The sequence below is a fragment of the Rhinoderma darwinii genome, chromosome 3, assembly GCF_050947455.1.
Source record: "Rhinoderma darwinii isolate aRhiDar2 chromosome 3, aRhiDar2.hap1, whole genome shotgun sequence".
Taxonomy (NCBI): Eukaryota; Metazoa; Chordata; class Amphibia; order Anura; family Rhinodermatidae; genus Rhinoderma; species Rhinoderma darwinii.
The window spans coordinates 261,079,322-261,105,844 of NC_134689.1; the positions used below are offsets into that span (position 1 = coordinate 261,079,322).

Genomic DNA, 26,523 nt, shown 5'->3' on the forward strand with positions numbered 1-26,523 from the left:
GGTCCTTTAATTACCTTGCTTTCCCTTCTTTGCACGCATTCTAGTTCAGCAATGTCCTTCTCATACACAGGTGCTCAAAACTGTACACAATATTCCATGTATGGTCTAACCGGTGATTTATAGAAATGCAGAGTTTGTTGCATGAAATCATCTTAGAGGTCCAATTTCAACCTTAAGGACAAAAATAATATCTTGATTTTGCCTCTTTGTATTCCGATAGTCATAACTTTATTATTTTTCCGTCCTCATAGTCATATAAGGGCTTGTTTTTAGCGAAACAAGTTCTTGTTTTTAATGGCAGCATTTAATGTACCATATAATGTACTGAAAGAAAACTCTTTGTGGGGTGGAATGGAAAACACAAAAGCAATTTGTCCAATGCTTTTTGAGTAGTAAAAATTGCAAGTTTATTTTATTATTATTTTATTGGTTAGAGCGTGGTGCTAATAACGCCAAGGTCACGGGTTCGATCCCCGTATGGGCCATGGAAGCTCACTTTTGTTACAGAGTTGAATAGTTGATAATATTGAAAAAAGGTCCATCAAATTCAACCTATAAACCTGCCGTGTTGATCCAGAGGAAGGCAAAAACTGTCTTGGAGTGCATTCCAATGTTGTCATTAGGGGAAAAATTCCTCCCTTACTCCAAATATGGCTATTAGAATAAATTCCTGGATCAAAGTTCCATCTCCAGAATCTGGTACAAATATGATGAAATTTTATATTTTTCAAAAAAACACTTTTCAATGTGGCAGAGAGTTCAATCGTCGAACTGCTCTTACAGTAAAGAATCCCCGTCTGTGATGAGGTCCTTTAATTACCTTGCTTTCCCTTCTTTGCACGCATTCTAGTTCAGCAATGTCCTTCTCATACACAGGTGCTCAAAACTGTACACAATATTCCATGTATGGTCTAACCGGTGATTTATAGAAATGCAGAGTTTGTTGCATGAAATCATCTTAGAGGTCCAATTTCAACCTTAAGGACAAAAATAATATCTTGATTTTGACTCTTTGTATTCCGATAGTCATAACTTTATTATTTTTCCATCCTCATAGTCATATAAGGGCTTGTTTTTAGCGAGACAAGTTCTTGTTTTTAATGGCAGCATTTAATGTACCATATAATGTACTGAAGAAAACTCTTTGTGGGGTGGAATGGAAAACACAAAAGCAATTTGTCCAATGCTTTTTGAGTAGTAAAAATTGCAAGTTTATTTTATTATTCAGGTTAATAGGATATCAATATGAATACACGTTTGCATGTATTTTCTACTGACGTGACGTGAATCTTTGGTGTAAAAGTGGCCGGTTAGCTCAGTTGGTTAGAGCGTGGTGCTAATAACGCCAAGGTCACGGGTTCGATCCCCGTATGGGCCATGGAAGCTCACTTTTGTTACATGCTTGTTACAGAGTTGAATAGTTGATAATATTGAAAAAAGGTCCATCAAATTCAACCTATAAACCTGCCGTGTTGATCCAGAGGAAGGCAAAAACTGTCTTGGAGTGCATTCCAATGTTGTCATTAGGGGAAAAATTCCTCCCTTACTCCAAATATGGCTATTAGAATAAATTCCTGGATCAAAGTTCCATCTCCAGAATCTGGTACAAATATGATGAAATTTTATATTTTTCAAAAAAACACTTTTCAATGTGGCAGAGAGTTCAATCGTCGAACTGCTCTTACAGTAAAGAATCCCCGTCTGTGATGAGGTCCTTTAATTACCTTGCTTTCCCTTCTTTGCACGCATTCTAGTTCAGCAATGTCCTTCTCATACACAGGTGCTCAAAACTGTACACAATATTCCATGTATGGTCTAACCGGTGATTTATAGAAATGCAGAGTTTGTTGCATGAAATCATCTTAGAGGTCCAATTTCAACCTTAAGGACAAAAATAATATCTTGATTTTGCCTCTTTGTATTCCGATAGTCATAACTTTATTATTTTTCCGTCCTCATAGTCATATAAGGGCTTGTTTTTAGCGAAACAAGTTCTTGTTTTTAATGGCAGCATTTAATGTACCATATAATGTACTGAAAGAAAACTCTTTGTGGGGTGGAATGGAAAACACAAAAGCAATTTGTCCAATGCTTTTTGAGTAGTAAAAATTGCAAGTTTATTTTATTATTATTTTATTGGTTAGAGCGTGGTGCTAATAACGCCAAGGTCACGGGTTCGATCCCCGTATGGGCCATGGAAGCTCACTTTTGTTACAGAGTTGAATAGTTGATAATATTGAAAAAAGGTCCATCAAATTCAACCTATAAACCTGCCGTGTTGATCCAGAGGAAGGCAAAAACTGTCTTGGAGTGCATTCCAATGTTGTCATTAGGGGAAAAATTCCTCCCTTACTCCAAATATGGCTATTAGAATAAATTCCTGGATCAAAGTTCCATCTCCAGAATCTGGTACAAATATGATGAAATTTTATATTTTTCAAAAAAACACTTTTCAATGTGGCAGAGAGTTCAATCGTCGAACTGCTCTTACAGTAAAGAATCCCCGTCTGTGATGAGGTCCTTTAATTACCTTGCTTTCCCTTCTTTGCACGCATTCTAGTTCAGCAATGTCCTTCTCATACACAGGTGCTCAAAACTGTACACAATATTCCATGTATGGTCTAACCGGTGATTTATAGAAATGCAGAGTTTGTTGCATGAAATCATCTTAGAGGTCCAATTTCAACCTTAAGGACAAAAATAATATCTTGATTTTGCCTCTTTGTATTCCGATAGTCATAACTTTATTATTTTTCCGTCCTCATAGTCATATAAGGGCTTGTTTTTAGCGAAACAAGTTCTTGTTTTTAATGGCAGCATTTAATGTACCATATAATGTACTGAAAGAAAACTCTTTGTGGGGTGGAATGGAAAACACAAAAGCAATTTGTCCAATGCTTTTTGAGTAGTAAAAATTGCAAGTTTATTTTATTATTATTTTATTGGTTAGAGCGTGGTGCTAATAACGCCAAGGTCACGGGTTCGATCCCCGTATGGGCCATGGAAGCTCACTTTTGTTACAGAGTTGAATAGTTGATAATATTGAAAAAAGGTCCATCAAATTCAACCTATAAACCTGCCGTGTTGATCCAGAGGAAGGCAAAAACTGTCTTGGAGTGCATTCCAATGTTGTCATTAGGGGAAAAATTCCTCCCTTACTCCAAATATGGCTATTAGAATAAATTCCTGGATCAAAGTTCCATCTCCAGAATCTGGTACAAATATGATGAAATTTTATATTTTTCAAAAAAACACTTTTCAATGTGGCAGAGAGTTCAATCGTCGAACTGCTCTTACAGTAAAGAATCCCCGTCTGTGATGAGGTCCTTTAATTACCTTGCTTTCCCTTCTTTGCACGCATTCTAGTTCAGCAATGTCCTTCTCATACACAGGTGCTCAAAACTGTACACAATATTCCATGTATGGTCTAACCGGTGATTTATAGAAATGCAGAGTTTGTTGCATGAAATCATCTTAGAGGTCCAATTTCAACCTTAAGGACAAAAATAATATCTTGATTTTGCCTCTTTGTATTCCGATAGTCATAACTTTATTATTTTTCCGTCCTCATAGTCATATAAGGGCTTGTTTTTAGCGAGACAAGTTCTTGTTTTTAATGGCAGCATTTAATGTACCATATAATGTACTGAAAGAAAACTCTTTGTGGGGTGGAATGGAAAACACAAAAGCAATTTGTCCAATGCTTTTTGAGTAGTAAAAATTGCAAGTTTATTTTATTATTATTTTATTGGTTAGAGCGTGGTGCTAATAACGCCAAGGTCACGGGTTCGATCCCCGTATGGGCCATGGAAGCTCACTTTTGTTACAGAGTTGAATAGTTGATAATATTGAAAAAAGGTCCATCAAATTCAACCTATAAACCTGCCGTGTTGATCCAGAGGAAGGCAAAAACTGTCTTGGAGTGCATTCCAATGTTGTCATTAGGGGAAAAATTCCTCCCTTACTCCAAATATGGCTATTAGAATAAATTCCTGGATCAAAGTTCCATCTCCAGAATCTGGTACAAATATGATGAAATTTTATATTTTTCAAAAAAACACTTTTCAATGTGGCAGAGAGTTCAATCGTCGAACTGCTCTTACAGTAAAGAATCCCCGTCTGTGATGAGGTCCTTTAATTACCTTGCTTTCCCTTCTTTGCACGCATTCTAGTTCAGCAATGTCCTTCTCATACACAGGTGCTCAAAACTGTACACAATATTCCATGTATGGTCTAACCGGTGATTTATAGAAATGCAGAGTTTGTTGCATGAAATCATCTTAGAGGTCCAATTTCAACCTTAAGGACAAAAATAATATCTTGATTTTGCCTCTTTGTATTCCGATAGTCATAACTTTATTATTTTTCCGTCCTCATAGTCATATAAGGGCTTGTTTTTAGCGAGACAAGTTCTTGTTTTTAATGGCAGCATTTAATGTACCATATAATGTACTGAAAGAAAACTCTTTGTGGGGTGGAATGGAAAACACAAAAGCAATTTGTCCAATGCTTTTTGAGTAGTAAAAATTGCAAGTTTATTTTATTATTATTTTATTGGTTAGAGCGTGGTGCTAATAACGCCAAGGTCACGGGTTCGATCCCCGTATGGGCCATGGAAGCTCACTTTTGTTACAGAGTTGAATAGTTGATAATATTGAAAAAAGGTCCATCAAATTCAACCTATAAACCTGCCGTGTTGATCCAGAGGAAGGCAAAAACTGTCTTGGAGTGCATTCCAATGTTGTCATTAGGGGAAAAATTCCTCCCTTACTCCAAATATGGCTATTAGAATAAATTCCTGGATCAAAGTTCCATCTCCAGAATCTGGTACAAATATGATGAAATTTTATATTTTTCAAAAAAACACTTTTCAATGTGGCAGAGAGTTCAATCGTCGAACTGCTCTTACAGTAAAGAATCCCCGTCTGTGATGAGGTCCTTTAATTACCTTGCTTTCCCTTCTTTGCACGCATTCTAGTTCAGCAATGTCCTTCTCATACACAGGTGCTCAAAACTGTACACAATATTCCATGTATGGTCTAACCGGTGATTTATAGAAATGCAGAGTTTGTTGCATGAAATCATCTTAGAGGTCCAATTTCAACCTTAAGGACAAAAATAATATCTTGATTTTGACTCTTTGTATTCCGATAGTCATAACTTTATTATTTTTCCATCCTCATAGTCATATAAGGGCTTGTTTTTAGCGAGACAAGTTCTTGTTTTTAATGGCAGCATTTAATGTACCATATAATGTACTGAAGAAAACTCTTTGTGGGGTGGAATGGAAAACACAAAAGCAATTTGTCCAATGCTTTTTGAGTAGTAAAAATTGCAAGTTTATTTTATTATTCAGGTTAATAGGATATCAATATGAATACACGTTTGCATGTATTTTCTACTGACGTGACGTGAATCTTTGGTGTAAAAGTGGCCGGTTAGCTCAGTTAGTTAGAGCGTGGTGCTAATAACGCCAAGGTCACGGGTTCGATCCCCGTACGGGCCATGGAAGCCCAATTTTGTTACAGAGTTGAATAGTTGATAATATTGAAAAAAGGTCCATCAAATTCAACCTATAAACCTGCCGTGTTGATCCAGAGGAAGGCAAAAACTGTCTTGGAGTGCATTCCAATGTTGTCATTAGGGGAAAAATTCCTCCCTTACTCCAAATATGGCTATTAGAATAAATTCCTGGATCAAAGTTCCATCTCCAGAATCTGGTACAAATATGATGAAATTTTATATTTTTCAAAAAAACACTTTTCAATGTGGCAGAGAGTTCAATCGTCGAACTGCTCTTACAGTAAAGAATCCCCGTCTGTGATGAGGTCCTTTAATTACCTTGCTTTCCCTTCTTTGCACGCATTCTAGTTCAGCAATGTCCTTCTCATACACAGGTGCTCAAAACTGTACACAATATTCCATGTATGGTCTAACCGGTGATTTATAGAAATGCAGAGTTTGTTGCATGAAATCATCTTAGAGGTCCAATTTCAACCTTAAGGACAAAAATAATATCTTGATTTTGCCTCTTTGTATTCCGATAGTCATAACTTTATTATTTTTCCGTCCTCATAGTCATATAAGGGCTTGTTTTTAGCGAAACAAGTTCTTGTTTTTAATGGCAGCATTTAATGTACCATATAATGTACTGAAAGAAAACTCTTTGTGGGGTGGAATGGAAAACACAAAAGCAATTTGTCCAATGCTTTTTGAGTAGTAAAAATTGCAAGTTTATTTTATTATTATTTTATTGGTTAGAGCGTGGTGCTAATAACGCCAAGGTCACGGGTTCGATCCCCGTATGGGCCATGGAAGCTCACTTTTGTTACAGAGTTGAATAGTTGATAATATTGAAAAAAGGTCCATCAAATTCAACCTATAAACCTGCCGTGTTGATCCAGAGGAAGGCAAAAACTGTCTTGGAGTGCATTCCAATGTTGTCATTAGGGGAAAAATTCCTCCCTTACTCCAAATATGGCTATTAGAATAAATTCCTGGATCAAAGTTCCATCTCCAGAATCTGGTACAAATATGATGAAATTTTATATTTTTCAAAAAAACACTTTTCAATGTGGCAGAGAGTTCAATCGTCGAACTGCTCTTACAGTAAAGAATCCCCGTCTGTGATGAGGTCCTTTAATTACCTTGCTTTCCCTTCTTTGCACGCATTCTAGTTCAGCAATGTCCTTCTCATACACAGGTGCTCAAAACTGTACACAATATTCCATGTATGGTCTAACCGGTGATTTATAGAAATGCAGAGTTTGTTGCATGAAATCATCTTAGAGGTCCAATTTCAACCTTAAGGACAAAAATAATATCTTGATTTTGACTCTTTGTATTCCGATAGTCATAACTTTATTATTTTTCCATCCTCATAGTCATATAAGGGCTTGTTTTTAGCGAGACAAGTTCTTGTTTTTAATGGCAGCATTTAATGTACCATATAATGTACTGAAGAAAACTCTTTGTGGGGTGGAATGGAAAACACAAAAGCAATTTGTCCAATGCTTTTTGAGTAGTAAAAATTGCAAGTTTATTTTATTATTCAGGTTAATAGGATATCAATATGAATACACGTTTGCATGTATTTTCTACTGACGTGACGTGAATCTTTGGTGTAAAAGTGGCCGGTTAGCTCAGTTAGTTAGAGCGTGGTGCTAATAACGCCAAGGTCACGGGTTCGATCCCCGTACGGGCCATGGAAGCCCAATTTTGTTACAGAGTTGAATAGTTGATAATATTGAAAAAAGGTCCATCAAATTCAACCTATAAACCTGCCGTGTTGATCCAGAGGAAGGCAAAAACTGTCTTGGAGTGCATTCCAATGTTGTCATTAGGGGAAAAATTCCTCCCTTACTCCAAATATGGCTATTAGAATAAATTCCTGGATCAAAGTTCCATCTCCAGAATCTGGTACAAATATGATGAAATTTTATATTTTTCAAAAAAACACTTTTCAATGTGGCAGAGAGTTCAATTGTCGAACTGCTCTTACAGTAAAGAATCCCCGTCTGTGATGAGGTCCTTTAATTACCTTGCTTTCCCTTCTTTGCACGCATTCTAGTTCAGCAATGTCCTTCTCATACACAGGTGCTCAAAACTGTACACAATATTCCATGTATGGTCTAACCGGTGATTTATAGAAATGCAGAGTTTGTTGCATGAAATCATCTTAGAGGTCCAATTTCAACCTTAAAGGAACAGTGTCATCACAAATATTTTATTTATATGTTAAAGATGTTAGTGCCTTAATATAAACGTTTATTTTCATTTGTGTGTTTGTGTTTTACTGTTTCTTTTTTTCACACTTTTTCTTCCCTATGGGGGCTGCCATTTTTTGTTCCATTTCTGTGTGTGTCGATTAACGACACACACAGACATGGAATACGGCAGCCACAGTCCCATAGGGACTGCGAACGGCTCCCGTCCCATTGACTGCCGTGTACGGCGTCTGTGTGGGAACTGCGCATGCGCCGCTCCCACACAGTCCTATTCGAAATTGGCGCCGTCCGGCGCCATTTTCCTGTGGACCGGAAGTCGCGGCCGGACAGTGATATTACTACTTCCGGTCGCGGCTTCCGGACAAGTGCACATGGGACAGCGGCAGCAAAGGGAGCGGACGGGCCGCGGCGGCAGGAGCAGGTAAGCGATTTCAATGTATGTTAGTGTTTGTGTGTGTTTACTACTGCATGTAAACCTACTACACTGTGAGTTACCTCAAAAAATGGCGACACACAGTGTAGCAGGTTAAACCTTTCAAACCCCTCGTTTATCCCGGCACTAGCCAGGATAAAGGAGGGGGGGATGCTGAGCGCTCACTAGAGCGATAGCTTTTAACCCAATGTTGCAATGCTGCAATTTTGGGAACTAGCTCCAAACAGCTCCATCTAGTGACCAAAAATGGGTAGTATTATAAATTTTGAAAAATTTGAAAAAATTTATAATATTTCCTGACTCGCGAAAAAAATAAAAAAAATTTGAACAATGTTTAATCACCCACACACTAAATGTTTAAATTTTAAAAAAAAAACATGTTTTTGGGGCGACACCATGCCTTTAAGGACAAAAATAATATCTTGATTTTGCCTCTTTGTATTCCGATAGTCATAACTTTATTATTTTTCCGTCCTCATAGTCATATAAGGGCTTGTTTTTAGCGAGACAAGTTCTTGTTTTTAATGGCAGCATTTAATGTACCATATAATGTACTGAAAGAAAACTCTTTGTGGGGTGGAATGGAAAACACAAAAGCAATTTGTCCAATGCTTTTTGAGTAGTAAAAATTGCAAGTTTATTTTATTATTATTTTATTGGTTAGAGCGTGGTGCTAATAACGCCAAGGTCACGGGTTCGATCCCCGTATGGGCCATGGAAGCTCACTTTTGTTACAGAGTTGAATAGTTGATAATATTGAAAAAAGGTCCATCAAATTCAACCTATAAACCTGCCGTGTTGATCCAGAGGAAGGCAAAAACTGTCTTGGAGTGCATTCCAATGTTGTCATTAGGGGAAAAATTCCTCCCTTACTCCAAATATGGCTATTAGAATAAATTCCTGGATCAAAGTTCCATCTCCAGAATCTGGTACAAATATGATGAAATTTTATATTTTTCAAAAAAACACTTTTCAATGTGGCAGAGAGTTCAATCGTCGAACTGCTCTTACAGTAAAGAATCCCCATCTGTGATGAGGTCCTTTAATTACCTTGCTTTCCCTTCTTTGCACGCATTCTAGTTCAGCAATGTCCTTCTCATACACAGGTGCTCAAAACTGTACACAATATTCCATGTATGGTCTAACCGGTGATTTATAGAAATGCAGAGTTTGTTGCATGAAATCATCTTAGAGGTCCAATTTCAACCTTAAGGACAAAAATAATATCTTGATTTTGACTCTTTGTATTCCGATAGTCATAACTTTATTATTTTTCCATCCTCATAGTCATATAAGGGCTTGTTTTTAGCGAGACAAGTTCTTGTTTTTAATGGCAGCATTTAATGTACCATATAATGTACTGAAGAAAACTCTTTGTGGGGTGGAATGGAAAACACAAAAGCAATTTGTCCAATGCTTTTTGAGTAGTAAAAATTGCAAGTTTATTTTATTATTCAGGTTAATAGGATATCAATATGAATACACGTTTGCATGTATTTTCTACTGACGTGACGTGAATCTTTGGTGTAAAAGTGGCCGGTTAGCTCAGTTGGTTAGAGCGTGGTGCTAATAACGCCAAGGTCACGGGTTCGATCCCCGTATGGGCCATGGAAGCTCACTTTTGTTACATGCTTGTTACAGAGTTGAATAGTTGATAATATTGAAAAAAGGTCCATCAAATTCAACCTATAAACCTGCCGTGTTGATCCAGAGGAAGGCAAAAACTGTCTTGGAGTGCATTCCAATGTTGTCATTAGGGGAAAAATTCCTCCCTTACTCCAAATATGGCTATTAGAATAAATTCCTGGATCAAAGTTCCATCTCCAGAATCTGGTACAAATATGATGAAATTTTATATTTTTCAAAAAAACACTTTTCAATGTGGCAGAGAGTTCAATCGTCGAACTGCTCTTACAGTAAAGAATCCCCGTCTGTGATGAGGTCCTTTAATTACCTTGCTTTCCCTTCTTTGCACGCATTCTAGTTCAGCAATGTCCTTCTCATACACAGGTGCTCAAAACTGTACACAATATTCCATGTATGGTCTAACCGGTGATTTATAGAAATGCAGAGTTTGTTGCATGAAATCATCTTAGAGGTCCAATTTCAACCTTAAGGACAAAAATAATATCTTGATTTTGCCTCTTTGTATTCCGATAGTCATAACTTTATTATTTTTCCGTCCTCATAGTCATATAAGGGCTTGTTTTTAGCGAGACAAGTTCTTGTTTTTAATGGCAGCATTTAATGTACCATATAATGTACTGAAAGAAAACTCTTTGTGGGGTGGAATGGAAAACACAAAAGCAATTTGTCCAATGCTTTTTGAGTAGTAAAAATTGCAAGTTTATTTTATTATTATTTTATTGGTTAGAGCGTGGTGCTAATAACGCCAAGGTCACGGGTTCGATCCCCGTATGGGCCATGGAAGCTCACTTTTGTTACAGAGTTGAATAGTTGATAATATTGAAAAAAGGTCCATCAAATTCAACCTATAAACCTGCCGTGTTGATCCAGAGGAAGGCAAAAACTGTCTTGGAGTGCATTCCAATGTTGTCATTAGGGGAAAAATTCCTCCCTTACTCCAAATATGGCTATTAGAATAAATTCCTGGATCAAAGTTCCATCTCCAGAATCTGGTACAAATATGATGAAATTTTATATTTTTCAAAAAAACACTTTTCAATGTGGCAGAGAGTTCAATCGTCGAACTGCTCTTACAGTAAAGAATCCCCGTCTGTGATGAGGTCCTTTAATTACCTTGCTTTCCCTTCTTTGCACGCATTCTAGTTCAGCAATGTCCTTCTCATACACAGGTGCTCAAAACTGTACACAATATTCCATGTATGGTCTAACCGGTGATTTATAGAAATGCAGAGTTTGTTGCATGAAATCATCTTAGAGGTCCAATTTCAACCTTAAGGACAAAAATAATATCTTGATTTTGCCTCTTTGTATTCCGATAGTCATAACTTTATTATTTTTCCGTCCTCATAGTCATATAAGGGCTTGTTTTTAGCGAGACAAGTTCTTGTTTTTAATGGCAGCATTTAATGTACCATATAATGTACTGAAAGAAAACTCTTTGTGGGGTGGAATGGAAAACACAAAAGCAATTTGTCCAATGCTTTTTGAGTAGTAAAAATTGCAAGTTTATTTTATTATTATTTTATTGGTTAGAGCGTGGTGCTAATAACGCCAAGGTCACGGGTTCGATCCCCGTATGGGCCATGGAAGCTCACTTTTGTTACAGAGTTGAATAGTTGATAATATTGAAAAAAGGTCCATCAAATTCAACCTATAAACCTGCCGTGTTGATCCAGAGGAAGGCAAAAACTGTCTTGGAGTGCATTCCAATGTTGTCATTAGGGGAAAAATTCCTCCCTTACTCCAAATATGGCTATTAGAATAAATTCCTGGATCAAAGTTCCATCTCCAGAATCTGGTACAAATATGATGAAATTTTATATTTTTCAAAAAAACACTTTTCAATGTGGCAGAGAGTTCAATCGTCGAACTGCTCTTACAGTAAAGAATCCCCGTCTGTGATGAGGTCCTTTAATTACCTTGCTTTCCCTTCTTTGCACGCATTCTAGTTCAGCAATGTCCTTCTCATACACAGGTGCTCAAAACTGTACACAATATTCCATGTATGGTCTAACCGGTGATTTATAGAAATGCAGAGTTTGTTGCATGAAATCATCTTAGAGGTCCAATTTCAACCTTAAGGACAAAAATAATATCTTGATTTTGCCTCTTTGTATTCCGATAGTCATAACTTTATTATTTTTCCGTCCTCATAGTCATATAAGGGCTTGTTTTTAGCGAAACAAGTTCTTGTTTTTAATGGCAGCATTTAATGTACCATATAATGTACTGAAAGAAAACTCTTTGTGGGGTGGAATGGAAAACACAAAAGCAATTTGTCCAATGCTTTTTGAGTAGTAAAAATTGCAAGTTTATTTTATTATTATTTTATTGGTTAGAGCGTGGTGCTAATAACGCCAAGGTCACGGGTTCGATCCCCGTATGGGCCATGGAAGCTCACTTTTGTTACAGAGTTGAATAGTTGATAATATTGAAAAAAGGTCCATCAAATTCAACCTATAAACCTGCCGTGTTGATCCAGAGGAAGGCAAAAACTGTCTTGGAGTGCATTCCAATGTTGTCATTAGGGGAAAAATTCCTCCCTTACTCCAAATATGGCTATTAGAATAAATTCCTGGATCAAAGTTCCATCTCCAGAATCTGGTACAAATATGATGAAATTTTATATTTTTCAAAAAAACACTTTTCAATGTGGCAGAGAGTTCAATCGTCGAACTGCTCTTACAGTAAAGAATCCCCGTCTGTGATGAGGTCCTTTAATTACCTTGCTTTCCCTTCTTTGCACGCATTCTAGTTCAGCAATGTCCTTCTCATACACAGGTGCTCAAAACTGTACACAATATTCCATGTATGGTCTAACCGGTGATTTATAGAAATGCAGAGTTTGTTGCATGAAATCATCTTAGAGGTCCAATTTCAACCTTAAGGACAAAAATAATATCTTGATTTTGCCTCTTTGTATTCCGATAGTCATAACTTTATTATTTTTCCGTCCTCATAGTCATATAAGGGCTTGTTTTTAGCGAAACAAGTTCTTGTTTTTAATGGCAGCATTTAATGTACCATATAATGTACTGAAAGAAAACTCTTTGTGGGGTGGAATGGAAAACACAAAAGCAATTTGTCCAATGCTTTTTGAGTAGTAAAAATTGCAAGTTTATTTTATTATTATTTTATTGGTTAGAGCGTGGTGCTAATAACGCCAAGGTCACGGGTTCGATCCCCGTATGGGCCATGGAAGCTCACTTTTGTTACAGAGTTGAATAGTTGATAATATTGAAAAAAGGTCCATCAAATTCAACCTATAAACCTGCCGTGTTGATCCAGAGGAAGGCAAAAACTGTCTTGGAGTGCATTCCAATGTTGTCATTAGGGGAAAAATTCCTCCCTTACTCCAAATATGGCTATTAGAATAAATTCCTGGATCAAAGTTCCATCTCCAGAATCTGGTACAAATATGATGAAATTTTATATTTTTCAAAAAAACACTTTTCAATGTGGCAGAGAGTTCAATCGTCGAACTGCTCTTACAGTAAAGAATCCCCGTCTGTGATGAGGTCCTTTAATTACCTTGCTTTCCCTTCTTTGCACGCATTCTAGTTCAGCAATGTCCTTCTCATACACAGGTGCTCAAAACTGTACACAATATTCCATGTATGGTCTAACCGGTGATTTATAGAAATGCAGAGTTTGTTGCATGAAATCATCTTAGAGGTCCAATTTCAACCTTAAGGACAAAAATAATATCTTGATTTTGCCTCTTTGTATTCCGATAGTCATAACTTTATTATTTTTCCGTCCTCATAGTAATATAAGGGCTTGTTTTTAGCGAGACAAGTTCTTGTTTTTAATGGCAGCATTTAATGTACCATATAATGTACTGAAAGAAAACTCTTTGTGGGGTGGAATGGAAAACACAAAAGCAATTTGTCCAATGCTTTTTGAGTAGTAAAAATTGCAAGTTTATTTTATTATTATTTTATTGGTTAGAGCGTGGTGCTAATAACGCCAAGGTCACGGGTTCGATCCCCGTATGGGCCATGGAAGCTCACTTTTGTTACAGAGTTGAATAGTTGATAATATTGAAAAAAGGTCCATCAAATTCAACCTATAAACCTGCCGTGTTGATCCAGAGGAAGGCAAAAACTGTCTTGGAGTGCATTCCAATGTTGTCATTAGGGGAAAAATTCCTCCCTTACTCCAAATATGGCTATTAGAATAAATTCCTGGATCAAAGTTCCATCTCCAGAATCTGGTACAAATATGATGAAATTTTATATTTTTCAAAAAAACACTTTTCAATGTGGCAGAGAGTTCAATCGTCGAACTGCTCTTACAGTAAAGAATCCCCGTCTGTGATGAGGTCCTTTAATTACCTTGCTTTCCCTTCTTTGCACGCATTCTAGTTCAGCAATGTCCTTCTCATACACAGGTGCTCAAAACTGTACACAATATTCCATGTATGGTCTAACCGGTGATTTATAGAAATGCAGAGTTTGTTGCATGAAATCATCTTAGAGGTCCAATTTCAACCTTAAGGACAAAAATAATATCTTGATTTTGCCTCTTTGTATTCCGATAGTCATAACTTTATTATTTTTCCGTCCTCATAGTCATATAAGGGCTTGTTTTTAGCGAGACAAGTTCTTGTTTTTAATGGCAGCATTTAATGTACCATATAATGTACTGAAAGAAAACTCTTTGTGGGGTGGAATGGAAAACACAAAAGCAATTTGTCCAATGCTTTTTGAGTAGTAAAAATTGCAAGTTTATTTTATTATTATTTTATTGGTTAGAGCGTGGTGCTAATAACGCCAAGGTCACGGGTTCGATCCCCGTATGGGCCATGGAAGCTCACTTTTGTTACAGAGTTGAATAGTTGATAATATTGAAAAAAGGTCCATCAAATTCAACCTATAAACCTGCCGTGTTGATCCAGAGGAAGGCAAAAACTGTCTTGGAGTGCATTCCAATGTTGTCATTAGGGGAAAAATTCCTCCCTTACTCCAAATATGGCTATTGGAATAAATTCCTGGATCAAAGTTCCATCTCCAGAATCTGGTACAAATATGATGAAATTTTATATTTTTCAAAAAAACACTTTTCAATGTGGCAGAGAGTTCAATCGTCGAACTGCTCTTACAGTAAAGAATCCCCGTCTGTGATGAGGTCCTTTAATTACCTTGCTTTCCCTTCTTTGCACGCATTCTAGTTCAGCAATGTCCTTCTCATACACAGGTGCTCAAAACTGTACACAATATTCCATGTATGGTCTAACCGGTGATTTATAGAAATGCAGAGTTTGTTGCATGAAATCATCTTAGAGGTCCAATTTCAACCTTAAGGACAAAAATAATATCTTGATTTTGCCTCTTTGTATTCCGATAGTCATAACTTTATTATTTTTCCGTCCTCATAGTCATATAAGGGCTTGTTTTTAGCGAGACAAGTTCTTGTTTTTAATGGCAGCATTTAATGTACCATATAATGTACTGAAAGAAAACTCTTTGTGGGGTGGAATGGAAAACACAAAAGCAATTTGTCCAATGCTTTTTGAGTAGTAAAAATTGCAAGTTTATTTTATTATTCAGGTTAATAGGATATCAATATGAATACACGTTTGCATGTATTTTCTACTGACGTGACGTGAATCTTTGGTGTAAAAGTGGCCGGTTAGCTCAGTTGGTTAGAGCGTGGTGCTAATAACGCCAAGGTCACGGGTTCGATCCCCGTATGGGCCATGGAAGCTCCCTTTTGTTACATGCTTGTTACAGAGTTGAATAGTTGATAATATTGAAAAAAGGTCCATCAAATTCAACCTATAAACCTGCCGTGTTGATCCAGAGGAAGGCAAAAACTGTCTTGGAGTGCATTCCAATGTTGTCATTAGGGGAAAAATTCCTCCCTTACTCCAAATATGGCTATTAGAATAAATTCCTGGATCAAAGTTCCATCTCCAGAATCTGGTACAAATATGATGAAATTTTATATTTTTCAAAAAAACACTTTTCAATGTGGCAGAGAGTTCAATCGTCGAACTGCTCTTACAGTAAAGAATCCCCGTCTGTGATGAGGTCCTTTAATTACCTTGCTTTCCCTTCTTTGCACGCATTCTAGTTCAGCAATGTCCTTCTCATACACAGGTGCTCAAAACTGTACACAATATTCCATGTATGGTCTAACCGGTGATTTATAGAAATGCAGAGTTTGTTGCATGAAATCATCTTAGAGGTCCAATTTCAACCTTAAGGACAAAAATAATATCTTGATTTTGCCTCTTTGTATTCCGATAGTCATAACTTTATTATTTTTCCGTCCTCATAGTCATATAAGGGCTTGTTTTTAGCGAGACAAGTTCTTGTTTTTAATGGCAGCATTTAATGTACCATATAATGTACTGAAAGAAAACTCTTTGTGGGGTGGAATGGAAAACACAAAAGCAATTTGTCCAATGCTTTTTGAGTAGTAAAAATTGCAAGTTTATTTTATTATTATTTTATTGGTTAGAGCGTGGTGCTAATAACGCCAAGGTCACGGGTTTGATCCCCGTATGGGCCATGGAAGCTCACTTTTGTTACAGAGTTGAATAGTTGATAATATTGAAAAAAGGTCCATCAAATTCAACCTATAAACCTGCCGTGTTGATCCAGAGGAAGGCAAAAACTGTCTTGGAGTGCATTCCAATGTTGTCATTAGGGGAAAAATTCCTCCCTTACTCCAAATATGGCTATTAGAATAAATTCCTGGATCAAAGTTCCATCTCCAGAATCTGGTACAAATATGATGAAATTTTATATTTTTCAAAAAAACACTTTTCAATGTGGCAGAGAGTTCAATCGTCGAACTGCTCTTACAGTAAAGAATCCCCGTCTGTGATGAGGTCCTTTAATTACCTTGCTTTCCCTTCATTGCACGCATTCTAGTTCAGCAATGTCCTTCTCATACACAGGTGCTCAAAACTGTACACAATATTCCATGTATGGTCTAACCGGTGATTTATAGAAATGCAGAGTTTGTTGCATGAAATCATCTTAGAGGTCCAATTTCAACCTTAAGGACAAAAATAATATCTTGATTTTGCCTCTTTGTATTCCGATAGTCATAACTTTATTATTTTTCCGTCCTCATAGTCATATAAGGGCTTGTTTTTAGCGAGACAAGTTCTTGTTTTTAATGGCAGCATTTAATGTACCATATAATGTACTGAAAGAAAACTCTTTGTGAGGTGGAATGGAAAACACAAAAGCAATTTGTCCAATGCTTTTTGAGTAGTAAAAATTGCAAGTTTATTTTATTATTCAGGTTAATAGGATATCAATATGAATACACGTTTGCATGTATTTTCTACTGACGTGACGTGAATCTTTGGTGTAAAAGTGGCCGGTTAGCTCAGTTGGTTAGAGCGTGGTGTTAATAACGCCAAGGTCACGGGTTCGATCCCGTATGGGCCATGGAAGCTCACTTTTGTTACATGCTTGTTACATACTTGTTACAGAGTTGAATAGTTGATAATATTGAAAAAAGGTCCATCAAATTCAACCTATAAACCTGCCGTGTTGATCCAGAGGAAGGCAAAAACTGTCTTGGAGTGCATTCCAATGTTGTCATTAGGGGAAAAATTCCTCCCTTACTCCAAATATGGCTATTAGAATAAATTCCTGGATCAAATTTCCATCTCCAGAATCTGGTACAAATATGATGAAATTTTATATTTTTCAAAAAAACACTTTTCAATGTGGCAGAGAGTTCAATCGTCGAACTGCTCTTACAGTAAAGAATCCCCGTCTGTGATGAGGTCCTTTAATTACCTTGCTTTCCCTTCTTTGCACGCATTCTAGTTCAGCAATGTCCTTCTCATACACAGGTGCTCAAAACTGTACACAATATTCCATGTATGGTCTAACCGGTGATTTATAGAAATGCAGAGTTTGTTGCATGAAATCATCTTAGAGGTCCAATTTCAACCTTAAGGACAAAAATAATATCTTGATTTTGCCTCTTTGTATTCCGATAGTCATAACTTTATTATTTTTCCGTCCTTATAGTCATATAAGGGCTTGTTTTTAGCGAGACAAGTTCTTGTTTTTAATGGCAGCATTTAATGTACCATATAATGTACTGAAGAAAACTCTTTGTGGGGTGGAATGGAAAACACAAAAGCAATTTGTCCAATGCTTTTTGAGTAGTAAAAATTGCAAGTTTATTTTATTATTCAGGTTAATAGGATATCAATATGAATACACGTTTGCATGTATTTTCTACTGACGTGACGTGAATCTTTGGTGTAAAAGTGGCCGATTAGCTCAGTTGGTTAGAGCGTGGTGCTAATAACGCCAAGGTCACGGGTTCGATCCCCGTATGGGCCATGGAAGCTCACTTTTGTTACAGAGTTGAATAGTTGATAATATTGAAAAAAGGTCCATCAAATTCAACCTATAAACCTGCCGTGTTGATCCAGAGGAAGGCAAAAACTGTCTTGGAGTGCATTCCAATGTTGTCATTAGGGGAAAAATTCCTCCCTTACTCCAAATATGGCTATTAGAATAAATTCCTGGATCAAAGTTCCATCTCCAGAATCTGGTACAAATATGATGAAATTTTATATTTTTCAAAAAAACACTTTTCAATGTGGCAGAGAGTTCAATCGTCGAACTGCTCTTACAGTAAAGAATCCCCATCTGTGATGAGGTCCTTTAATTACCTTGCTTTCCCTTCTTTGCACGCATTCTAGTTCAGCAATGTCCTTCTCATACACAGGTGCTCAAAACTGTACACAATATTCCATGTATGGTCTAACCGGTGATTTATAGAAATGCAGAGTTTGTTGCATGAAATCATCTTAGAGGTCCAATTTCAACCTTAAGGACAAAAATAATATCTTGATTTTGCCTCTTTGTATTCCGATAGTCATAACTTTATTATTTTTCCGTCCTCATAGTCATATAAGGGCTTGTTTTTAGCGAGACAAGTTCTTGTTTTTAATGGCAGCATTTAATGTACCATATAATGTACTGAAAGAAAACTCTTTGTGGGGTGGAATGGAAAACACAAAAGCAATTTGTCCAATGCTTTTTGAGTAGTAAAAATTGCAAGTTTATTTTATTATTATTTTATTGGTTAGAGCGTGGTGCTAATAACGCCAAGGTCACGGGTTTGATCCCCGTATGGGCCATGGAAGCTCACTTTTGTTACAGAGTTGAATAGTTGATAATATTGAAAAAAGGTCCATCAAATTCAACCTATAAACCTGCCGTGTTGATCCAGAGGAAGGCAAAAACTGTCTTGGAGTGCATTCCAATGTTGTCATTAGGGGAAAAATTCCTCCCTTACTCCAAATATGGCTATTAGAATAAATTCCTGGATCAAAGTTCCATCTCCAGAATCTGGTACAAATATGATGAAATTTTATATTTTTCAAAAAAACACTTTTCAATGTGGCAGAGAGTTCAATCGTCGAACTGCTCTTACAGTAAAGAATCCCCGTCTGTGATGAGGTCCTTTAATTACCTTGCTTTCCCTTCATTGCACGCATTCTAGTTCAGCAATGTCCTTCTCATACACAGGTGCTCAAAACTGTACACAATATTCCATGTATGGTCTAACCGGTGATTTATAGAAATGCAGAGTTTGTTGCATGAAATCATCTTAGAGGTCCAATTTCAACCTTAAGGACAAAAATAATATCTTGATTTTGCCTCTTTGTATTCCGATAGTCATAACTTTATTATTTTTCCGTCCTCATAGTCATATAAGGGCTTGTTTTTAGCGAGACAAGTTCTTGTTTTTAATGGCAGCATTTAATGTACCATATAATGTACTGAAAGAAAACTCTTTGTGAGGTGGAATGGAAAACACAAAAGCAATTTGTCCAATGCTTTTTGAGTAGTAAAAATTGCAAGTTTATTTTATTATTCAGGTTAATAGGATATCAATATGAATACACGTTTGCATGTATTTTCTACTGACGTGACGTGAATCTTTGGTGTAAAAGTGGCCGGTTAGCTCAGTTGGTTAGAGCGTGGTGTTAATAACGCCAAGGTCACGGGTTCGATCCCGTATGGGCCATGGAAGCTCCCTTTTGTTACATGCTTGTTACATACTTGTTACAGAGTTGAATAGTTGATAATATTGAAAAAAGGTCCATCAAATTCAACCTATAAACCTGCCGTGTTGATCCAGAGGAAGGCAAAAACTGTCTTGGAGTGCATTCCAATGTTGTCATTAGGGGAAAAATTCCTCCCTTACTCCAAATATGGCTATTAGAATAAATTCCTGGATCAAATTTCCATCTCCAGAATCTGGTACAAATATGATGAAATTTTATATTTTTCAAAAAAACACTTTTCAATGTGGCAGAGAGTTCAATCGTCGAACTGCTCTTACAGTAAAGAATCCCCGTCTGTGATGAGGTCCTTTAATTACCTTGCTTTCCCTTCTTTGCACGCATTCTAGTTCAGCAATGTCCTTCTCATACACAGGTGCTCAAAACTGTACACAATATTCCATGTATGGTCTAACCGGTGATTTATAGAAATGCAGAGTTTGTTGCATGAAATCATCTTAGAGGTCCAATTTCAACCTTAAGGACAAAAATAATATCTTGATTTTGCCTCTTTGTATTCCGATAGTCATAACTTTATTATTTTTCCGTCCTTATAGTCATATAAGGGCTTGTTTTTAGCGAGACAAGTTCTTGTTTTTAATGGCAGCATTTAATGTACCATATAATGTACTGAAGAAAACTCTTTGTGGGGTGGAATGGAAAACACAAAAGCAATTTGTCCAATGCTTTTTGAGTAGTAAAAATTGCAAGTTTATTTTATTATTCAGGTTAATAGGATATCAATATGAATACACGTTTGCATGTATTTTCTACTGACGTGACGTGAATCTTTGGTGTAAAAGTGGCCGATTAGCTCAGTTGGTTAGAGCGTGGTGCTAATAACGCCAAGGTCACGGGTTCGATCCCCGTATGGGCCATGGAAGCTCACTTTTGTTACAGAGTTGAATAGTTGATAATATTGAAAAAAGGTCCATCAAATTCAACCTATAAACCTGCCGTGTTGATCCAGAGGAAGGCAAAAACTGTCTTGGAGTGCATTCCAATGTTGTCATTAGGGGAAAAATTCCTCCCTTACTCCAAATATGGCTATTAGAATAAATTCCTGGATCAAAGTTCCATCTCCAGAATCTGGTACAAATATGATGAAATTTTATATTTTTCAAAAAAACACTTTTCAATGTGGCAGAGAGTTCAATCGTCGAACTGCTCTTACAGTAAAGAATCCCCATCTGTGATGAGGTCCTTTAATTACCTTGCTTTCCCTTCTTTGCACGCATTCTAGTTCAGCAATGTCCTTCTCATACACAGGTGCTCAAAACTGTACACAATATTCCATGTATGGTCTAACCGGTGATTTATAGAAATGCAGAGTTTGTTGCATGAAATCATCTTAGAGGTCCAATTTCAACCTTAAGGACAAAAATAATATCTTGATTTTGCCTCTTTGTATTCCGATAGTCATAACTTTATTATTTTTCCGTCCTTATAGTCATATAAGGGCTTGTTTTTAGCGAGACAAGTTCTTTTTTTTAATGGCAGCATTTAATGTACCATATAATGTACTGAAGAAAACTCTTTGTGGGGTGGAATGGAAAACACAAAAGCAATTTGTCCAATGCTTTTTGAGTAGTAAAAATTGCAAGTTTATTTTATTATTCAGGTTAATAGGATATCAATATGAATACACGTTTGCATGTATTTTCTACTGACGTGACGTGAATCTTTGGTGTAAAAGTGGCCGGTTAGCTCAGTTGGTTAGAGCGTGGTGCTAATAACGCCAAGGTCACGGGTTCGATCCCCATACCGGCCATGGAAGCTCACTTTTGTTACAGAGTTGAATAGTTGATACTATTGAAAAAAGGTCCATCAAATTCAACCTATAAACCTGCCGTGTTGATCCAGAGGAAGGCAAAAACTGTCTTGGAGTGCATTCCAATGTTGTCATTAGGGGAAAAATTCCTCCCTTACTCCAAATATGGCTATTAGAATAAATTCCTGGATCAAAGTTCCATCTCCAGAATCTGGTACAAATATGATGAAATTTTATATTTTTCAAAAAAACACTTTTCAATGTGGCAGAGAGTTCAATCGTCGAACTGCTCTTACAGTAAAGAATCCCCGTCTGTGATGAGGTCCTTTAATTACCTTGCTTTCCCTTCTTTGCACGCATTCTAGTTCAGCAATGTCCTTCTCATACACAGGTGCTCAAAACTGTACACAATATTCGATGTATGGTGTAACCGGTGATTTATAGAAATGCAGAGTTTGTTGCATGAAATCATCTTAGAGGTTCAATTTCAACCTTAAGGACAAAAATAATATCTTGATTTTGCCTCTTTGTATTCCGATAGTCATAACTTTATTATTTTTCCGTCCTCATAGTCATATAAGGGCTTGTTTTTAGCGAGACAAGTTCTTGTTTTTAATGGCAGCATTTAATGTACCATATAATGTACTGAAAGAAAACTCTTTGTGGGGTGGAATGGAAAACACAAAAGCAATTTGTCCAATGCTTTTTGAGTAGTAAAAATTGCAAGTTTATTTTATTATTCAGGTTAATAGGATATCAATATGAATACACGTTTGCATGTATTTTCTACTGACGTGATGTGAATCTTTGGTGTAAAAGTGGCCGGTTAGCTCAGTTGGTTAGCGCATGGTGCTAATAACGCCAAGGTCACGGGTTCGATCCCCGTACGGGCCATATAAGCTCACTTTTGTTACATGCTTGTTACAGAGTTGAATAGTTGATAATATTGAAAAAAGGTCCATCAAATTCAACCTATAAACCTGCCGTGTTGATCCAGAGGAAGGCAAAAACTGTCTTGGAGTGCATTCCAATGTTGTCATTAGGGGAAAAATTCCTCCCTTACTCCAAATATGGCTATTAGAATAAATTCCTGGATCAAAGTTCCATCTCCAGAATCTGGTACAAATATGATGAAATTTAATATTTTTCAAAAAACCACTTTTCAATGTGGCAGAGAGTTCAATCGTCGAACTGCTCTTACAGTAAAGAATCCCCGTCTGTGATGAGGTCCTTTAATTACCTTGCTTTCCCTTCTTTGCACGCATTCTAGTTCAGCAATGTCCTTCTCATACACAGGTGCTCAAAACTGTACACAATATTCCATGTATGGTCTAACCGGTGATTTATAGAAATGCAGAGTTTGTTGCATGAAATCATTTTAGAGGTCCAATTTCAACCTTAAGGACAAAAATAATATCTTGATTTTGCCTCTTTGTATTCCGATAGTCATAACTTTATTATTTTTCCGTCCTCATAGTCATATAAGGGCTTGTTTTTAGCGAGACAAGTTCTTGTTTTTAACCCCTTCCCGACATGCGCCGTACATGTACGGCGCTGTCGGGAGGTGCTTCCCGCAAAGCGCCGTACATGTACGGCGCAGTGATTGTGCGGGCTCAGAAGCAGAGCCGGCACCATCACCGCGGGGTGACAGCTGTATTATACAGCTGGCACCCTCCTGTAACTGCCAGGACCGGAGCTATTCTCCGATCCGGCAGATTAACCCCTCAGATGCTGCGCTCAATAGAAAATGGCGTCCGAGTCTGCCTTGTACGGGAGCCGATGAGGACCCGCCTTCGGCGTGTCCTCATAGGCTTGCTGTCAGTGAATAACTGACAGCGCTAATACACTGCACTACGTATGTAGTGCAGTGTATTAGAGTAGCGATCGGGGCATCAGGCCCTCATGTCCCCTAGTGGGACAAGTCAAAAAAGTAAAAAAAAGTTAATAAAAATGTGGTAAAACAATAAAAACACACACATTTCAAATAAAAATAAAGCTAAACTGACTTTTTTCCCATAGTAAGTCTTTTATTATGGGAAAAACCGTAAAAATTAAAAAAACTATACATAATTGGTATCGCCGCGTCCGTAACGACCCAAACTACAAAACTATTATGTAATTTATCCCGCACGGTAAACGCCGTAAAAAAAAACCATGAAAAACAACGCCAGAATCTTTGTTTTTAGGTCACATCTCCTTCCAAAAAATGCTATAAAAAGTGATCAAAAAGTCACATTTACTCCAAAATTGTACCAATAAAAACGGCAATCCGTCCCGCAAAAAATAATCCCTGACACCGCTTTGTGCACGCAAAAATAATAACGTTATGTGTCTTAGAATATGGCGACACAGAAAACAAATGATTTTATAAAAAAAGTGATTTTATTGTGCAAAAGCCGCAATACATAAAAAAAACTATATAAATTTGGTATCGCCGTAATCGTATCGACCCGCAGAATAAATCTAACATGTAATTTAGGGCGCACTGTGGATGCCGATAAAAAAAAACCAATAAAAAACGATTCCAGAATTGCTTGTTTTTGGTAATTTCCTTTACCAAAAAATGAAATAAAAAGTGATCAAAAAGTCGTATGTGTTCTAAAATGGTACCAATAAAATCTACAGCCCGTCTCGCAAAAAACAAGCCCGCACACCGCCCAATCAACTGAAAAACAAAAAAGTTATGGCACTAGTAATGCGGTGATGAAAAAACATCTCAATGCGCAGGCCGGAGGGGAACATTTCTTCAGTTTCAGGGCCCTAGTATTTAGGAACTAGGAAAGGGAAGGGACATAGCACATCCGCTGGAAGCGAGGGCGCCCGTATTATACTAGCGCAAAACTTTCCCAGCAATATTTCCGAAAACTACGAAGGAGAAAAAGTCCCCAAAAGGTGCAGAGCGTTACAGAAGGGGGACAAGAAAGAAAACCGTTTATCAGTGTGACACCGGCCTGCGCATAACGGATGGCTTCACATCGTAACACACATCTATGGATAATTGTATTATTTACCCCATTATTATACCCTCTTATTATGCCCTGATGTACCCGCACAGATTACATATACCCTGATGTTCTCCGCACAGATTACATATACCCTGATGTTCTCCGCACAGATTACATATACCCTGATGTTCTCCGCACAGATTACATATGCCACCACATTATAAACTGAATACCAGCAAAACTCAAACAAAACTACCAAGCAAAATCCATGCTCAAAATGGCGGTCTATTCCTTCTTAGCCCTACAGTGTGCCCAAACAGCAATTTATGGCCACAAGTAAGGCATTACCATACCCGGGAGAACCCGCTTAACAATTTATGGGGTAACATTCTCCAGGGGCACAACATCTTGTGCGGTGAATGGGCAGATCAGTGGAAAAATTGCAATTTTCACTTTGCACCATCCACTGCGTATTCATTTCTGAAAAACACCTGTGGAGTCTAAATTCTCACTACATCCCTTGATAAATGCCTTTAGGGGTGTAGTTTCTAAAACGGGGTCACTTTTGTTTGGTACATCAGTGGTTTTGCAAATGCAACATGGCGTCCGCAAACCATTCCAGCAAAATCTACGCTCCGAAAGATAAATACCGCTCCTTTTCTTCTGAATGCTCCCATATACGTAATCAGCCGATTATAACCACATATGGGGTGTTACCGTACTCGGGAGAAATTACTTTACAAATGTTGGGGTGCTTTTTCTTCTCTATTCCTTGTAAAAATGAAAAATGTTGATCTAAAACGACATCTTGTTGGAAAAAAAAATTATTTTTCATTTTCATGGCTTAATTCAGCAAAAAACCTTTGGGATCAAAATTTTCACTATACCCCTAGATGATTCCTCAGGGGGTGCAGTTTCCCAAATTGAGTCAATTTTGGGGTGTTTCCACTGTACTAGTACTACAGGGGCTCAGCAAATGTGACATGGCGCCCAGACACTATCCAAAATCCAAATGGTGCTAGTTCCATTCTGAGCCCTACCGTGTGTCCAAACAGCCGTTTATGACCACATGTGGGGCATTGTTTTACTCGGGAGAAGTTGATTTACTAATTTTATGGTGCTTTTTCTCCTTCAGTCCTTGTGGAAATGAAAAAAAAAAACCTAAACCTACATTTTATTTCAAAAAATGTAGATTTTCATTTTTACGGCCTACTTCCAATAAGTTCTGTAAAACACCTGTGGGGTCAAACTGCTCACTGTACTCCTAGATAATTTCCTCATGGGGTGTAGTTTCCAAAATGGGGTCACTTGTTGGGGGTTTCCACTGTTTTGTCCCCTCAGGGGCTTTGTAAATGCGACATGGCCTCCGCAAACCATTCCTGCTAAATTTGAGTTCCAAAAGCCAAATGGCGCTCTTTCCCTTCTCAGCCTCGCCGTGTGTCCAAACAGCCTTTTATTACTACATGTGGGGTATTGTTTTACTCGGGAGAAATTTCTTTACAAATTTTATGGTGCTTTTTCTCCTTTAGTCCTTGTGGAAATGAAAAAAAATTAGCTAAACCTACATTTTATTTGAAAAAATTTAGATTTTCATTTTCATGGCCTAGTTCCAAAAATGTTTGCAAAAAAACTGGCCGGTCAAAATGCTTGCTACACCCCTAGATAAATTCCTCGAGGGGTATAGTTTCCAAAATGGGGTCACTTGTTGGGGGTTTCCACTGTTTTGTCCCCTAGGGGGCTTTGCAAATGCGACATGGCCTCTGCAAACCATTCCTGCTAAATTTGAGCTCCAAGAGCCAAATGGCGCTCTTTCCATTCTAAGCCCTGCCGTGTGTCCAAATAACCGTTTATTACGACATGTGGGGTATTGTTTTACTCGGGAGAAATTGCTCTACAAATGTTGTGGTGCTTTTTCTACTTTAGTTCTTTTGGAAATG

At 37.3% G+C, this 26,523-nt stretch overlaps 6 non-coding genes across 6 annotated transcripts; all 6 read left to right on the forward strand.

Annotated features, from left to right (window-relative positions):
* The first annotated feature begins 1,304 nt into the window (after nucleotides 1-1,304).
* On the forward strand, nucleotides 1,305-1,378 carry TRNAI-AAU (transfer RNA isoleucine (anticodon AAU)). Its single transcript has one exon. It is a non-coding gene; the product is annotated as a tRNA-Ile (tRNA).
* Nucleotides 1,379-9,694: 8,316 nt separating this feature from the next.
* TRNAI-AAU (transfer RNA isoleucine (anticodon AAU)) lies at nucleotides 9,695-9,768 on the forward strand. The gene has a single exon. It is a non-coding gene; the product is annotated as a tRNA-Ile (tRNA).
* A 5,667-nt stretch (nucleotides 9,769-15,435) lies between these two features.
* On the forward strand, nucleotides 15,436-15,509 carry TRNAI-AAU (transfer RNA isoleucine (anticodon AAU)). The gene has a single exon. It is a non-coding gene; the product is annotated as a tRNA-Ile (tRNA).
* Nucleotides 15,510-18,060: 2,551 nt separating this feature from the next.
* TRNAI-AAU (transfer RNA isoleucine (anticodon AAU)) lies at nucleotides 18,061-18,134 on the forward strand. Its single transcript has one exon. It is a non-coding gene; the product is annotated as a tRNA-Ile (tRNA).
* A 2,540-nt stretch (nucleotides 18,135-20,674) lies between these two features.
* On the forward strand, nucleotides 20,675-20,748 carry TRNAI-AAU (transfer RNA isoleucine (anticodon AAU)). The gene has a single exon. It is a non-coding gene; the product is annotated as a tRNA-Ile (tRNA).
* Nucleotides 20,749-21,567: 819 nt separating this feature from the next.
* Nucleotides 21,568-21,641, forward strand: TRNAI-AAU (transfer RNA isoleucine (anticodon AAU)). Its single transcript has one exon. It is a non-coding gene; the product is annotated as a tRNA-Ile (tRNA).
* The last annotated feature ends 4,882 nt before the right edge of the window (nucleotides 21,642-26,523 follow it).